This window comes from Carassius carassius, chromosome 13 (assembly GCF_963082965.1).
Source record: "Carassius carassius chromosome 13, fCarCar2.1, whole genome shotgun sequence".
Classification (NCBI taxonomy): Eukaryota; Metazoa; Chordata; class Actinopteri; order Cypriniformes; family Cyprinidae; genus Carassius; species Carassius carassius.
The window spans coordinates 32,267,690-32,286,360 of record NC_081767.1 but is presented as its reverse complement, the minus strand read 5'-3'; positions in this window follow the sequence as shown (position 1 = coordinate 32,286,360).

Below are 18,671 nucleotides of genomic sequence, written 5' to 3'. Positions count from 1 at the left end.
AAGGCCAAAAGCTGTGTGTTTATAGGAAACAAATCCAGCATTAAGACTAAAGATTAAGACTAAGATTAAACTTTTGCTTAAACTCACGTCAAAATCCCACATATTTGTTTTGGTCTGTTTTCATTGTAAATGGTGATTTATTAGATTGTAAACACTACTGAAGGAATTCAACTTATTTCCTTCACTTTCTGATCCTAATCATTATTTTACATAAATTAATCAAATGTTGAATTTGTTAAGAAATTCATGCATATGCACAATGCGTGTTTGTGTAATTTTAAGTCTTTACGCATATTTCAGTGACTTGTGGACACTCTTTGTGTCCAAACTTTGACTGCAAGTTTATCTGTGTGTACTTCTGCAGGAGTCTAGTGGCTCAGGCAGGCATGTGCTGCATGTGTGTCCATAATTCATAAGAACTCTGTCTTGTCAGCAGTACGCCGGGTGTGTGGGGTAATTCATGTCACAGGGTTTGCTGAGTGGTGGGCTGGTCAGTGGGTCGGCCAGAGGTGTCCCGCCGTGATCCACATCCGGAATGGAGCTGCTCGTTCACCCCGGGGTCAGCCGTTTGTCACGGCCCTGATATATGAGCCCTGACCGGGCAGAACTGCTGAATTTGGATCCCTGTGTAATGAAAAATCCCTGAGTGTGTGTTAGTGGAGGAAATGCAATGTGTGATCTATTGCATGCACTCTGTATGGTGACTATCCAGCACATTTGTGATGATTTCATACATTTTTCAGAGCAGGAAATGATATTGCACAGCTGATTCACTCTGTTCTGACAATTACGTAGCAATAGCAGGCTCTATATTAATAGTAAAATTATTATTATTATTATTCTTTTTGTAGGTCACTACATTGCCAATTTAAATTACTGCCATGTAAAATAATCATTCTATATTATATATATATATATATATATATATATATATATATATATATTTACAGTTTTGGTTAATTTCACTCGGACTACAATGGCATGCACTGATTTGCAAGCTTTAGCTCTGTTATGCTGTTGTAAATTTAATGATGAATAAGCTTTATTGACCCTATGCCATCATACTCAAGCTTCACACGTGCATTTCTTTTATGCCGTCAGTGGTCCATGTCAGTGATATTATTGCATGTATGCCTAAAGAGCAGCTATGAGTGTTTTACAAGGACAATTTAATAGCAGTTATTAAACCTCAGCCTGTCTGCCTTTCTTATTTTAGAAATACTGTAGAGGCAAAGACCTTTTGCATGCAATTTGACATGCCTATGGGCAGTAAGATTTTATGCCCAATGACTCATACTTTCCTTACTTTTAATAGAAGGGAATACACTGTGTGTTTAATTCTCTATAGCATCACTACATTTTGGATTTTGCAGGCAGTAGCTTAAAACTAGGTTTTACTTTTTTTTTCTTTATAAACAATGCACTTGGTTGCCCATGCAAAACCTGCGAAGATGATATACCTCTTACTATGTGTTATTTTTTTGGGATAACTGATAAACTACTGTCGTTTCATTTGTATTATTTGTATTTGTTATTTATTTAAATTTTAGGTAAATTATAATTGTACATTTATTATGTCTGTTTTATGTAATTTGAGTTATTTTTATTCCCCAATTTTAAGTCGCTTTGGAAAAAAGTGTCTAAAAATAAATAAACAAAAGCGTTTTCATAATATTCAAACTTAAAATCAGCAGGCTTTTATTTTGGCGGGTTGCCGGCAAGTAAGTATACGCGCTTCCGGATTTAGCGCTGCTGATTAAAGAGCGTCAGTGGATGAGTGTCACAGTTTTGTATTGTGCTTTGAAACGGTAGGCATAGCCTAGATTTATGCTTTCAGGTTGAAAATAAAACTTATATAGTACAGTTTGTGATCTAAAATGGTAATTGTGCATTAACAGCTGTCAAGAATGTCGGTACGCAAATGCGCTGTCAGAACATATTTATATTACACATTTTTTTATTTTGGTCGTGCATGCGGACTAGGGATGGGACGATAACCGGTTTTATTGATAACCGTGATAAAATGTGCTGAAGGTTAGTAATATCGTTTAAAAATGAATTATCATATTATTATATTATCATTAATTATTATAAAACCGTGTTTGATTATCGCGGTTTTAATAACTCACTATTAAATCATGTCCAGCCAGCAACAGTCTGACGCAAGCGCAGCGCACAATGTTTTTTTTGTTTTTTTTCGAGAAGGAATGGGCGAAAGTCAGTGACTTTTCTATGCTTTTCTATGCTTCTACACTTTTCATTGTAAGGAAGGAAATGCCACAGAATTTAATCTTTCTTTAAATTAAGTGCATAGAGTTGCTTGTTTTATTAGTTGTTTGTTGATTATTAAATATAAAACTTGCTGAAATGTTTTCAGTGTGAGCATCAACTATTTTTGAACACTTTCATCTCGTTTCAACAAAACCGTGATAATATTGATAATCGTGATAATTTTAGTCACTATAATCGTGATATTAAATTTTCATACCGTCCCATCCCTAATGCGGACCTGCGGACCACTTATGTGCACCCCTGTCTATGGGTGCTTTCACACCTGCCTCATTTAGTTCAGTTGAATCGTACCAGAGTTCGTTTCCCCCATTGGTGTGGTTCATTTGGGCAGGTGTGAAAGCAGCAATCGCACTCGGGTGCGCACCAAAAGCGGACCAAACAAGCGTACCGAGACCTGCTTGAAGAGGTGGTCTCGGTACGCTTTCAAACGAACTCTGGAGCGGTCCGTTTGTAGTGAGAACGTGATCCGACCTCGAACAGAACCAACTGCAAAAAGTACTGATCATTTTTGGACTAAATGTCACGCTGTCTGGTCTCTGTTTCCCTGGGTGTTCACTAGTGGTCTCACTTCCCCATAGGCACCTCACCGCAGGCACTACAATTCCCACAAAGCCTTGTCCCTTCATCACAGTAATTGCACTCCTGTTAATTGCACTCAGGTGTCTTCACTTGATAGTCATTACCCTTCCTATTTAATCCGGTCTGTTTCCATTTATTAATGTCACGCTGTCTGGTCTCTGTTTCCCTGGGTGTCCACTAGAGGTCTCACTTCCCCATAGGCACCTCACTGCAGGCACTACAATTCCCACAAAGCCTTGTCCCTTCATCACAGTAATTGCACTCCTGTCCTCCAGACTGTAACCTTCCCACTCCACTAAGTACTGGAATCCTCGTCCCCTCCGTCTCGAGTCCAGAATATGATTCACCGAATAAGTCGGTTCCCCATCTATGAGACGCGACGGCGGGGATTGTAGTGGAGTTTTTTTTTTAAATTACTTATCAAACAGATGGAATTAGAAATAAAGGCCTGCCTCTAATAAAAGCCTGTTACCTTCTGCAGTTCAGGTAAATAAAGGCCCCGGCTTTTATTTGAGGAATTACGGTAGACAGCATATGCCAGAGGCCTTTAAAATGAGAAACAAGGGCCTCAAGGGAGTGCTAGGGGGTCTGTGGAAAAGTTTAGAAATGTTTAAAAAAAAAAAATGTAAAAGAAAAGTCAGTTTAAGTTTCCATTTTAGTACTTACTTAAGTTGACATATTATAAATGTGAAATTTTAGTAGTATTTTCTTGTTAAAAAAACTGCAACAATCTTTTATTTACAGTTTTGAAAAATCATATTTTTCTGTGTACCAAGAGTTCAGAGACATCTTCTTTTGTTTGGGTGTCTCTGAACTGTTGCAATGCTGTTGCATTTTGCGTTTGGAGACAAGGCTGCATAGAAATGAAGTCAGTAATATTGAAAAACACTGTATTACTCTGAGACCCAAACATCTCTTTTTCACACTAGATAGGAAATCACCAGCTAAATTGGATCAATAACTAATTAACACTTAGCATCTGTGTGCCAACCTCTTTAACTCTTCATGCAAGCACTTTCCCTCGCCCTGCGGATTCCTGCGTAATTTAGCGATTTGCTGAGCTCTATGCTATCTCATCTTTTCTTTATTTCAAGCACTTACTGTACAAGGTCTTCAGAATACATAAAGGCCAGTATTGATCACAATGGCGCAGAGTAAAGAGGCTGGCAAAACCACTAGAGATACAAAGGCTTCGGTGAACAGGCTGTTGAAGGAAAGTCTTTGTATTAATAGGACAGTGAACAGCACTTGAAAGGTCATCCAGCGCTGTAGATTAAACGAAGAAGGTCAGCGATTTGAAAAATACTTTTGTTACCTAATCTGCTCTGACTAATTGGTGAATGGGTGCTGATGATACCTCAAATTTTAAAGCATGTTGAAGACTCAGGATTTTAGCTTGGCCAAAGATCATGAGACCGTGAACATCTCATAGATTTTTGGATCTTCTGACGGACAAGAAAGCAGAGAAAGAGAGTAATGGGAGACATTATTTTCTGGTATTGTCTTGGGTTTAAAGCTCACTAGAATTTTAGATCACACAAACAGGGAAAATAGGATTGGGAACAGAGGCCCGGTGGGATCGTTAATCTGGTGAGAAGATCAGAAGTATAGGTTAATTATTGATGCAGGTCTCTCATCGGTTATGGGAGGTTCATTTGTGTAAAGACAAATGAGTTGTGGACGGAGCTGGTGGCTTCACAAGCGGCAGACTGTTGGTCTGTGCTTTCAGTGGAGGATTAGTCATAGTTTGAGTTTACAGTTTGCATATCAGCACTATATGGACTAGGGCTGTTTTCTTATTTGGTTTGATGGTTTTGTCAAACTCTGAGTTTGAATCTGCATTGTTAACACCGGGCTCTTTTAACTTTTGTTTAATTGACTTCCAACTGTGATACATTTAAAGCCTTTACCGCTGTAACTAGAAAATGAGTTAGGAGAAAAAGATGCTAACGTAATTTTTTTTTTATCTCGTTTTTTTACCCAAACAAAACTCACTGAACAACACTTGCTATTTTGTGGATGCACTGAGATGCAAAAACTATGAACTGCTTGGCAAAAGGCTATTGTTACTGTGATTATACTACTACAAAAGCAGTTCACTTTCACAAATTAGGCTCTATTCCTTTAATAATTATCATTTAAATATTTATTAGACCAACATTTTCAAGCAGGAAATTTTATGTATGTATGTATACATGTATGAATGGCCCATATATATGTTATTTAAGCATATATATATATATATATATATATATATATATATATATATATATATATATGTAATATATAAATTAATAAATAATAAATAAATATTTTTTTTGCTTATTATAATGTTACGCCCTGTCTAGGGTGAAGACGCTACATGAAGGAGTATGAGGACACGGAGGTGTTTTGGAAAACAAATAAACAGTATTTTAATGAAACAATGATTTTACAGTAGAAGAAGGGGGAATCTTAGCTTCAGGAGCAAACAAGGTCAAAATAACAAACAGAAAACAACTAAGATTCAAACCTCTAAATTCCCAAGTTCACAAAATCAAATAAAAATAAAATACATTACTTCCCTAACTTCCTATCAAAAAACAATCAATAAACAATGTTCCAACAAAACAGGTGTTGGTCTCCCTAACTCCCCAGAATACTTTTATATACAATTATTTACAATGATAAATGAACAGATCCAAACAGGGTCAATCCAGAATCATAGTCAAAAAACAGGCGGAAATCAGTAGTACAAATAAATGGGCAAAGCAATCTAACAAACAATAAACAATCTCTTACCAGCGAACACTCAATTGAACACACACAGAAATTCTCAGTCTTACTAACACATGTAACTAACTAGCAGAGTCAAGGCAGAGCAAACACAACAAGAGAGCTAAAAAGCTGAAGCAGGAAGTGATGGCGGAGTCTCTTATAGGCAGCCAGGAGTCAGCTGATCAAATTAGACTTCAGGAACCAATCAGCTTCTTCCTGGAAAGAAGACACACACACACACACACACACACACACACACAAAACTCCCCAAGCAAAAGAAAACACAGAAGTAGAGCAAAAAGGGATGTGACAATAAATATAAATATTAAATAAATCTGAGTTTTTATTAAATATACTCAATAGTTTAAATATTACTAAATAATTTCATTTCATTTTGTTATTTTTATTTTTTTTATGCATTGATATAATTTAATATTTTTTTTTGCTAATTATTAAATACATCTTTTAGAGGATTTCATTGTTTGGTCTGAGTTCAAAGTTTTATTACAGCCACTTCTGGTGTTTGCCACTGAAACTACGTAACAAGATGCCAACTTCATTGTTTTATTCATATTTTGTTTGCATCGGACTGATTAACAAAACTTCACCCACATAGAGCAGCAATTTTGCTTGTTGCTGGCTGCTACAGTTGTATTGCAGAAGATGCAAAATATGAGCTTTTCTCCAAAAAATATTTTTCTTAGAGACTAGCATAATGCATTATGCTACAGTAATCTGCATGTATATATACAAATTATATGTCATAAATATTGGTTCACATTCCTGCAAATATTAAAGTCATTTTCTATGTAATTACTTTTTTGTATAGTACATTCACATTTGGAGTTTCAATTCTTTTGCAAACTTGCTTTTTTATATAGTAGTTTTTATAGTGACCTTCATTCTAAAGCTCAGTTGCAACAACTGATAGTACATTCATTAATCAATGCATTAAGATTGCATTCATATTTACTGCACTATTTAGTTCACATGACCTGTGAGGACCTTTTCAATCAGACGGTTGGTACAGTTCTTTATTCTCAAATTTAGAAACATTCACTCTAGTAAAATAAATCTATCTCTTAAGTCAAAAGACCTATATGACAAACTGTAGCGTCTTCATATGTTTAGTGGATGCTGGTGTTTCAACACAAAGGATGACACTCTCATTAAACACACACACTTGAAACATGTTTGTGTGTAAAAGTAAGGATAAGAAACAAAGTGACAGACATATAATTATTACAAGTTGTACCATCGCGTACCTTAAAATCCAGCAGGCATCTAATTGCTCTTGTAACAGCAGAGAGACGGCTTCAGTGATGACGAACAGACATATTCAAACTAATGTTCTCTGTTTTCACAGTTCTTAATCTGGCCAACAGAGCAGTGACCTTCTCTGAGTGGACTTTACATTTTAATGAAAGGTCTTCTTAGAGGTTAAGTGAGTCCTTTGGGAAATTATTGTACTTAAACTCTTGAAGAAAGAGAGAGGGGGAAAGTAAGTAGGAGCGAATGAGATGGAAAGCAGCGAATAAGGTTAAGGCTATTTAGTGGCCTACTTTTGTTTGTCCTCAGGCACAGAGTGAAGCTGCCAAGGTAAATAACTGGGTTTACAGGGCATTTTTGTCCCAATAATATGTTTTCATTGTTTAAGAAAGTGTGATCCAGCCTTGTGTTGTGTAGCTCAGCCTCAGGTCCGCAGCGCAACTATACTTCCAGATGGGCCGCAATCTGGACACAAACCCACTGTCTGAATTATACAGGAATTGGAAAGGTGGTGTTGTTCTGACTGACACCCCTAGTGTCATGAGTTTTTTGAGCATGCATCAGTAAACTGTAATGTAAACTATTTCTTCACATTACGTTATTTAATTTATGATTATTTACAGATTAAAATGTCAAGAAGAATTAAGATTCTTACATTTTTAAAACTTATTTTTAAAATGACTTTTAAAAATTATGTATTCACTACAAAAGTGACATAATCAGATGCTTGAATTTGGGATATGAATTAAATCAGAATAATATTGTGAATATATTGTGTTGATTTATAAAGATAATATGCAAATAAACATTTTAAAAATTATATTTATTAATTTCATTTGTAGCTCACATTTAATATTTCACTTATGTGTTTGTTCTTGCAAACAGTTATTTATTTGAGTTAATTTCATACTATTTCAGTGCTAATTTTAATCTTTGAAATAGTTTTTTATCAATAGTTTTTGATATAATAGTTTTTGTTTACAGTTTATACATAAAAAAAAAACAATAGTGTAGCAACAAATTTCACACCGAAATGTTTAGTAAATTTAACCAGTTAAATACATTAAAAAAACTACATTTGTTAGATTTATTAGTCAACAAACTTAAAAAAAAAAAATAAAAAAAAATAAATATATATATATATATATATATATATATATATATATATATATATATATATATATATATATATATATATATACAGTGTAGTCAGGTAAACATGATTATGGATGGCGAATGGTATATTTTACGCTGCTTAACAGACAGTGCTGTCGATTTTTGATTATGAGTCTGTTGCTACAATAATTGGCTGCAGAAATAAGCAGCTGTTCAACACTAACAGGCAATGTTGTGTAAGTTTTGGCCAGGATGAGCGAGTCTGCCATGCACCTGGCTCTGAGAACCTCTTCCTTCCTCTCTCTACGAACAGATTTTTGGGCAAAGAGAAGGAATGATTACTTTGACACTCTCCTTTATTAGATTTTATGTAAAGTGCTTTCATAAACAACTTCCAAAGTTCTGATTCGAATTATACTTTTATGGGTAAAGTATGTGGAAGTAGAATGTGTACAACAATGATACTTTTCTGTGAAAACTTTCACTGCATATTATTCTATTTTAAGTGTTTTAGGTAGTGGGTGAGTGAACCTTATGAGAATTGTCATGAATTTTATCCCAAAATCAAAAGAGAAATAAATCAAATAGAAGTTGTTCTTTTAAATTATCATTAAAAAAAATCTATATCACTGTATATCACTGTATAAGCACAATATTCAGTAGCACAACTGTTTTAACACAGCTAATAATAAGAAGTATTTCTTGAGCAGCAAATCGGCATATTAGAATGATGGGTAACACTTTAGTATAGGGGCCAATTCTCACTATTAACTAGTTGCATAAGCATGCCTACATATTGATTGTTTATTAGTACTCGTAAAGCACTTGTTCTGCATGACTATATTCTACATCTCTAATCCTACCCAATACCTTAACTATAAATAATCAGCAAATTATGTGTTTCTTGGGGAAAACAGTTATTAAAAAATATAGTTTTTATTTATTTCGCAAAATAATCTTTCTAAGTGTCTGTACATCATTGCGTGTAATTGCAAACAAACAAATAAAATAAATAAATATTTTTTTAAATAAAAATATTTATAAAATGGATAAAAAATAATTTAGCATTGGAACAACATTCACTGGTCTATAACATAATATCCTGTAAAGGTAAATTTTAAGAAAGAAAAATGGACAATATTTCTTTCATTTAGATTAATTTCACAATAGCACCTTTCAAAGTTTCTGTACATCATTGCATGCTATTGCAAATAGGACAATCAAACAAATAAATATAAAAAACACATTTTTATGAACATATTTATAAAATAGTTTTAAAAATCTATTGGAACAACATGCACTGATGCATATCACATCACGTCAAATCGTCCATTATTCTTTATAAAAGATATATTATTCTCTCTATATTCTAATTAAATTCTTAAAAAAAAAAAAAAAAAATTCTTGCCCCTTTTCGACTTGCACTCTATTAATTTAGTAACTGCTTGTTTAAAAAAAAAAAAACACTAGCACTTCTCTAATCTTCTTCTGTTTGTCCGATTTAGAAGTGGGTCATGAAATACAGGACAGAAGAAGTTGCCACTTGAAATGACGAGCAAACTAAATCAGACAGGATTTAGCATGAGAGGGATTCTCCATAGCTTAAGTCGATGAGATTCCACCGCTTAAAAAAAGAAAGATGAATGAAGATGAGATTAATGGAGCATGGGGAGGGCTGGAAAACAGCTGATCAATGGCTCTGCATGAAGATCCTTTGTGCAGTAATTACAGCAGAGTCACAGCTGCCTTTGTTTCCCAGCACTGAACTGAAGAGCGGCTTCACGCCAGCGTTTGTATGGAAGACAATTGTGCAGAAGGTCATGATCATGGTTATGGAGCCGTGAAAACACTTTTTCCCCTTTTATCAGGTGTTTGTTTTGTTTTTCATGGATCCATTTTGCTTTGAAAATAATAGCAAGTCTGGCAAATGTCAACATGTGCACATTGATTACCACAGCTGAACCCAATTCCATCGAGTGAGGACAGAAAATCAGTGGATTGAGTTATCTGAGGCTCAGGTCTTGACCTTTGTGCTCATGCCTGTGATAGCGGGAGCCTTTATTGATAACATTTCTCAATAAGAGTCTTCTGAGTAGTGATTGGAGCAACTTCAAAATGAGACGGGGTATCGATTACAAATGTCTGGTTCTAGGCCCATCACAACGGAAGTTGAGAGAAGAGGGCAGATTGGATTAGAATCTATCTATTTATTTATTTATTTTTTAGAACAGTTTTCCACATCCGGCCAGTCAAGCTTTATTTTATTTTATTTTTTACTTCCAGCATGCTTTGTGAATGTATATTTATTATGATTAGCTCCATAGTGTCTAATCAAATATTGTTTTATTAAAAATAGTAAAGATGCCTTTTATGACAAAATTACTTAAATGGCATCATTTAATTTGCATTGAATGGTAATTTTTTTTTTTTTTTTAATGAGACAGTTATTTATATCTTTTGCTTGGAAAAACCTACTTATTTCAATTAATTTATATAAATAGATATAAATGAACTAATCCAGGTCAATGTTTTTTTTATTTGCGTCATAAATATTTAAATAATAATAATAATAATAATAAAATCATGAATTCTGTTGAATAAATAACTTAATATTTACTATTTTACTTAAGTTATATGAATTAATAAATTAATCTGTTTTATTTAGTGATTAATCTTTTTTTTCTATTAACTAAATCAAATACATTTTTGCTTTGAGAATGTTTATTTGTAATTTATTTAAAATATACATATATTTCAGAATTATAAATGGTTTTACTGTCAGTTTGGATCAGTTTGATCAGTTTTAATGTGGTCATCTTGGTTTAGAAATTGTCTTCTGACTTTAATCAGAAATGATTACAGCTGGAATTATTACAGTTAAAATACTTCTATACAAGAACATAATGTGGCATTTGAACTCTGAATATTAGGGTAACTCTGAATAAAACATGCAAAATGAGTCTTATCTAACAAAAAATCACACTTGTTTTTTTTTTTTGCTTAACCATAGTATAGGCCATAATATAGACAGTGAACTGATATACATTTTCATGAAGATTGGCCTGAGTGAGTGATTTGATGTTCCTCAGGGGACATTGAACAAAAGGCTTTGCAGTTAGAAAACTAACTCCAAATGTATCGCTCTGGCCTTAGCATCTGAACATACAGGACTGTAATTCTTATTTAGAACGAGGCTGCTCAGGATACCACAAAAGTTGCTTGTGGCTGTTATTTTATATTTAGTAAAGCAGGGGAGTTCCTGTCAGAGCCGTGATGGAGCTTCCTGGCAAGTCGGCCAATCCTAGTGACGGAGTTTATGTCTATAACCTCTCATGCTCTATAAACCTAAATTGTTCTATCAATCACAAAAGCACAATTATCAGCAAAATCTCAAGCTGCTGCTTCTGTTATCATCATTTATGCCGGACTTTTTTCACCCCTTAGTGGGAGCGCATGATGCCATTTAGATTGATTCGGATGAAATTTACCAGTGTAATTTTATCGCAGCAGGGACTGTGAAATGACTTTAGAGGAATGGAACGCATCAGTTCTGCAAGCCATTGTGACGTTAAACAGGTGAGCGGTCGAGAAATGGAGGCGAAAGAGTTAAAGAATAAAAATTATTATTTGAAAGCTATCGGTTTAGGCTGAATAAAGTGGTTGAGACTAGTTGGGATACAGCTGCTTAAATTGCATCAGTGAGCAGAACAGAACTGAACACACAAACACAAAGAAATACAATAGAACGCACACATATCCCAGCTGTGTATTGATATTCCCAACACTCTTTGAGAAACGCGGACACCTTTTTCTGATAATCTTCTAAGACTATTCTGGGCACGGCTTCTCTCTGGCCCCACCGGTTGGAAATTTGGTTAGAGACACCGGGTGCGGTTGTAATCCCATCATGCTCAGAGTCACAGACACATTTCAGACAGAGTTAAATATGGTTGTTCGACGAGCCGCCATAATCGATTTCTTCTTTCGGCGGTGTTGTAACTATCATGGGCTTGCAGTGCAGCTTTTATTGCTGCAGCTCCTATCAAGGGCAGCACTAATGTTGCACTAAAACTCAGAGCGAGTTCACGCAAATGACAGCAATTAGAATGACACAAACTGAGCTCTGGGTTAACATCTGAGGAAGCTGACTACATGCAAGGCAAAAATTATTTTGTTGAAATGTTGCAAAACTGAGTGTGTTGCAGAACATTTTTAATATAAGGGAGTGTGTGAGAGGAAAGAGCATGAAAAAAGCCGTTAGATGATGACACACTCTCTGTCTTTTTTAATACGAATAATAAATGGCAAGTGACAAATAATAGTACATTCAGAATGTTAAAATATACCATCCGCTCCTACAACGCTGCAAACCTTTGTGGTTTTTCATTCTTTGTATTGAGCCAGCAGGTCAATCGGTGACATTTAAATCTTTTATTGGTCAAAAGTCTTTTAAAAGTGGGCATTTAACAGAAGAATACAGCCGGTCTTGAACATGAAGTTGCAGTCAGTTCAAGAAAGATTGAAAATGTTGTTCCAGGAATCAGATTAACAATAATTTGATCATATTTTAAATGTTGCCCAGGATGTGGAGGCTGAATAACAAGTTCCATCTTTATTTTATTTTATTTTATTTTATTTGTTTGTTTTTAATGTAATATTTTATTTATTACTTGTATTTCATTTTATTTTACTTGATGTTAGCAAAAAATGAAAGTTCAGATCAAACATTATTATCATTATTATTTTTTATTTATTTATTTATTTATTTATTTATTATTTTTCACTATAATAATGTGTACTAATGAATTGCCCACAATTATAACGTGTTTAAAAAAAAACTTATGTTAATTGCCTAGGTCATGTTGAGAATAGTTTTTTTTTCTATTGTCTTAATGTTATATATTGTTAATATTTTTTTGTGTCTAATATTTTATTAATTGAAGATAAATGTTTGCATTTAAACACATTTTATTATTTATATTACACATTTTGTACATTTACAATGCCAAACAGGGAACATAATTTCATAACATAAAAAAATAGATTTGAAATGAAATCACTTTAATAAATATGTAAATGTAACTAAATGTAAATTTAATAAATATGTTAATTGAGACCAATAAAATAGTAAATATTTGGACATAGAGCAGCATAATTCAAACCTACATTTATGAGTGCATAAGGCAAGTGTCTCAGGAAATATAATTCCAAACTTAGATCTCTGTTTAATCCTACTAATCAGAAAGGGAAGTTTTGTGATTGCCTTTAGTTCTCTCAGTATATTGGAACTCTGGCACCTATTGAATTCAGTAGGTTCCAGAATTCCCTGTGTTCCTCTACCTGCACATTCATATCCTCCATTTACAGCACTGGGACTCTCTACCCCCAATTCATATCAAACGTCCCTTGTGAAACGAGTGTTTCTCCAAAAATCTCCAAAATAATGAGACATTATAAACAAGTGCAGTTTATCTCAGTCCGCGCATGAGCGTGAATCAAACCTCTTACTTTTCAAGTTCAAGTTCAAGTTCAAGTTCAAGTTCAAGTCATCTTTATTGTCAATTTCCACATGTACAGTACATACATACAGAGAATCGAAATTGCGTTACTCTCAGACCCCGGTGCATACAGATAACATTAACATTAAAGCCTAAAAAATCTAGATCAAATATAAAATGTAGATACAACTATACAATAAGGGAATATTAATAAAAAAAAAAAAAAGCATATAATAAAATTACAAATAAAGTTAAATAAAGCAGCGCAAGGCAAGGGAGTTCAGCTTCCTGACAGCCTGGTGGATGAAGCTGTCCTTCAGTTTGCTGGTCCTGGCCTGGAGACTCCGCAGTCTTCTCCCTGATGGCAGCAGACTGAAGAAGCTGTGTGACGGGTGAGTGGGATCACCTGTGATGCAGAGGGCTTTGCGGGTGAGACGTGTTCCATAATTGTGCTGGAGGGAGGGGAGAGAGACACCAATAATCTTCTCAGCTGCTCTGACTATGCGTTGCAGAGTCTTTCGGCAGGACGCTTTGCAGGCGCCATACCACACAGCGATGCAGCTCGTCAGGATGCTCTCGATGATGCCTCTGTAGAAGGTGTACATGATGGAGGCCGGGGCTCTGGCTTTCCTCAGTTTGCGGAGGAAGTAGAGACGCTGTTGTGGTTTCTTGGCCAGTGTTGCGGTGTTTTCAGTCCAGGAGAGGTCCTCTGTGATGTGCACACCCAGGAACTTGGTGCTGTTCACTCTCTCCACAGTCGCACCGTTGATGGTCAGAAGAATGTGCAACAATCTACAACAATCTCCTTTGTCTAATCCACGTTCAGAGAGAGGTTGTTGTCACTGCACCACTTGGCCAGGCGGCTCACCTCACTCCTGTAGTTTGTCTCATCTTTGTTGCTGATGAGACCCACCACAGTCGTGTCATCTGCAAACTTAATAAAGAGGTTGGAGTTGTGTGATGGTGTGCAGTCATGGGTCAGCAGAGTGAAGAGGAGGGGAATCAGCACACATCCTTGGGGGGCCCCAGTGTTCAGTGTGATGGTGCTGGATGTGTTGCTGCCGACCCGTACTGCCTAAGGTCTTCCAGTCAGAAAGTCCAACAGCCAGTTGCACAGCGAAGTGTTGAGCCCCAGCTGAATCAGTTTGTAAATGAGCTGTTGAGGGATGATTGTGTTGAATGCTGAACTGAAGTCTATGAACAGCATTCTGACATATGAGTCCTTTTTGTCCAGATGTGTAAGTGCTGAGTGGAGGGTAGTGGCGATGGCATCATCGGTCGACCGGTTGGACCGATATGCAAACTGGAAGGGGTCCAGGGAGGGGAGGGGGGGGGGGGGGGGGTGCAGACTTGATGTGGTGCATGACTAGCCGTTCAAAGCACTTCATGAGGATGGGGGTAAGTGCAACAGGACGGTAGTCATTGAAGCAGGATGAAGATGGCTTCTTCGGAACTGAAATGATGGTGGTAGTTTTCTGTGACTTCCAGAGGTTTATTGGAAAACATGGATCAGATTGCCAGGGTCTTACCCAGAGGACTGGTTTACTTTAGCTCTAGTTCACAACTGTGTTTCTGCCAGTTAAAAATAATACACCACATTCTACTGTGTGTAAGGCCAACACAAGATTAAGCTAACCTCATTTTATACAAGATGCGTTTTACAGCATGCTGATATGGAAATACAATATACTGTTTTGCAGATGGGTGGCATGGGTAGTATGGGCAATAAAAATGGAAATATTCTATTCTATTCTATTCTGAAAAAGATTTGGTGTAGAAACTTAGATACTTAGCTTCACTTAAAAATCGCTAGTCAATTTTACACATTTTTACAAAAAAAGTAACACACTGACATAAACATGACATTTTGAAGTAAAGACTGAAGTAGTATTTTCTTGAAAAAACTAATTCCAGTACTCTGTTTTATTGACATTTTTGTCAATAAATATTCTATTCTATTCTATTCTATTCTGTCATTGTCATACAAACATTACTGTTTTATCTAGTTTTATTTTTTTGCCAAAGTTTAAAAGGTTAGTTACAACAAATCTTTAAAATTTATTCAGTTTTTTGTTCAAGACTGCCGAACCATTATGTAGTTTATAATATTTCTTCAATAACCTGTCTCTAAACTCTGTTTAAACTTTTATTGATGATTCAGATTATAGCACAATATTAGGTTAGCACATAGTCAGAATGCTTTTTCTGTCTAAAATACCAAAATGAGATGCAATATGACCTGCCCTTATGACATCCATCAACGTAAGACTATCCACTGCATATTCGGCAGTTCTTTTCAATTATATTTGTGAAATAATCAATCCTTATTACTTTTGGACGAACAGACTCTACGCATTTTTTTGAGCTCATAGAGACTGCCGTATCATTATTACTTTTCTTCAATGCTGACCTATTATCGTAGTATAGTCTATTCAGATGACCATTTCAGATCAACATGCCTCTAATTGGCAAATAAAATCCAACATTTGTCGCTTTGCATGTGTGTCTAAGCATGCTGTTCTTAGCCAGAATGAGCTGCAGTGTGGACCAGATTGTAGCCATAAGTATGTTTTAATGAGTTCAACCCTTCCGTCTCTCTTACTCTCTGGCAGGCGGTTTTCTCTCTCTCTCTAACTCTCTTCATTGTCAGCTCCCACTTTTGACATCCATGACTTTGTTTGGATGCAGATTGCCATTTTGGATGGTGATTGCCCATTGGATTGCCATATGGTAACGTCCCTACTGGACAATGCAACAGGATGCTAAGTGGCTCTGGAACATGAACCAGTCGGGCTCGAGTTAACGCCTCTCACGTCTAATTGAGAGCTGGCACAAAGCCGTTCCTCCATCTCAAGCCCATTCAGATCATCTATTGTTTTAGAGCTGCCGCTCGCAGCACAATAGAGCGCTTTATTTCTCATCGGCCTTGACAGTGAGAGGGAAGAGGCTGCTATTTTTAAAAGCATGTGGGTGACCGCGCTAGCTAATAAACGCTCACATTACACCAGCCAGAGTAGAGAAGAAGAAAGAGCAGGAGAAAGAGAGACAGACACGGCACACTCGGGCATTCAACAATTTGCAGCTGCACAATCCTGACTTCTCATTACATGGAAAATCTACTCCCATCAGCCACAACGCTCCTTCAGACATCACCTCCTATATTTTATTTAAAGCTTTGTCTGTGAATAGTGTTACCAGTGAACACAGGAAAACAGGCCTCAGCCATTCTCTTGCTAATGTACCGGATGTAGTAGTCAAATATCACAAAGCTAGAAGTCAATTCTATGCATTTTACCTCTCCTTTTCTCACAACTATGGCATCTGATGCGATTTACCATTAGGAAGACACATTTGCAGCTGGCTTCCGCTTGCTGTGAAAAAGATTTGCATTAGATGAACTGGATGTTCTCTGCCAGTTTGTTACAACTGGCGGTGCTTGATGGATGGTTATAGATTTGCTGCTCCAGCAGCATTTGGCCCTAATTGGAGTCTTATCTTGACATCTGTAAATATATGGGCATTGACTAGCCAGTCAAATGCATTAGCTATTGTGTTGGTGGCACCTAATTTGTTTTCGCCACAAAATACTTTTCACGCCGTGTGCAGACAGAGTTTCATAAACGCGGTGTGTTTGCACTTTCAGGAGCTTTATAGGAAAACGTAGTGACATTTTTGGATGCACAATGCTAGTATCAGAATATTAAATAGCTTAAGGATACATGGAATAAAAAATTACTGCTATGTTCATTATTACATCCAAAAACAAAACACCTCAATTGCTTAGGATACATTCTTGTCTACACTTGCTGCGGCATCGAAACAATGCTGGACTGTTAACAGCTCACTCAGGCTGCATGGGTCTATACCAAAACGGCAGTATCCTTCAACAGTCGTGGGAGGGGTCTGTGCAAAATCACTTTGCCAAGAATCTGTGAACGGATTGCTCTGAGAAAGTGCTTATGATTTGTAGGGATTTAAAAACAAGTACTGGGTGGATTTTTATCATTATAGAGTGGTTTTGTACATACACTGCCAAACACATCAAGTTCAAACACCATGTAAAAGTGAATTTTGCATCCGATGTCCCCTTTAATGCTGGTTAATGTAGTTTCAAGAATATTTGTTTTTGTTGAATACACCCCGTTATGATAAAATAGCAAGGTCACAAAGGTTCTTTAATGGTGATTTAATCGATTACATGCTAAATAGTCCTCACTTCTATAGCCAAAATAATAAATTAATAAATCCGCAAATTTCTGTCACTTCAGTGCAGTTACTTAGACTTACATTTGCAAATCCAGACAATAATTTCTAGCAAGATTATAATTACTTTGGGATACTCCAGCATTAATAGCTAATGACACACATTTGGGCATATAGCCAATTTACAGAGCTAATGTGTTTTATCACTAATAGCACAGTGATTAGTGATTGTTACCTCATATTGTTTTTGTATGAGTTTCTCCAGAGTGTTCAGATAACTGTGGTACACTTCTTATTGCTTGATCATGATCAGAGCTATTTATCTCCATTAAGGTTGACAGTCTCGTTTTGTTTGAATGTGGCAGGAAACTGACGGTGCAGCTACCTAATGCATACTCGCGTGCACGGATGTTTGCTTAAATGAATATTTCTACCAGGCCATTCAAAATTGTATGTATATGAGTTTGTTAATAAAACAGATTTGGAGAAATGTAGCATTCTATCATTTGCTCACCAATGGATCCTCTGCAGTGAATGGGTGCCGTCAGAATGAGAGCCCAACAGCTCATAAAAACATCACAATATTCCACAAGTAATACACACCTCACCAGTCCATCAATTAACATCTTGTGAAGTAAAAATCTGCATGTTTGTATGAAAAAAAAAAACATTAGACTCTAAAAAATGCTGGGTACATTTGTTTTGTTGTTTATTTTGTTGTTGTTTTTTACCCAAAAGCTGGGTTCAACCTGTTGGGTCATTTTGTTGGGTTATTTATTTTATTTTTATTTTTTCCATGTGCTGGGTGATTATTCTTTACCGCAGCTGCCGGGTCACTTTTAATGTCAATACAGAGGATGAAGTCCATTACATACCTACCCAGGGCTGGGTCAGTGTCACTCAAAGTGAACAACTTGCCAGCACCACCATGAAAGTTTGACCTCCCACCAAATTAAT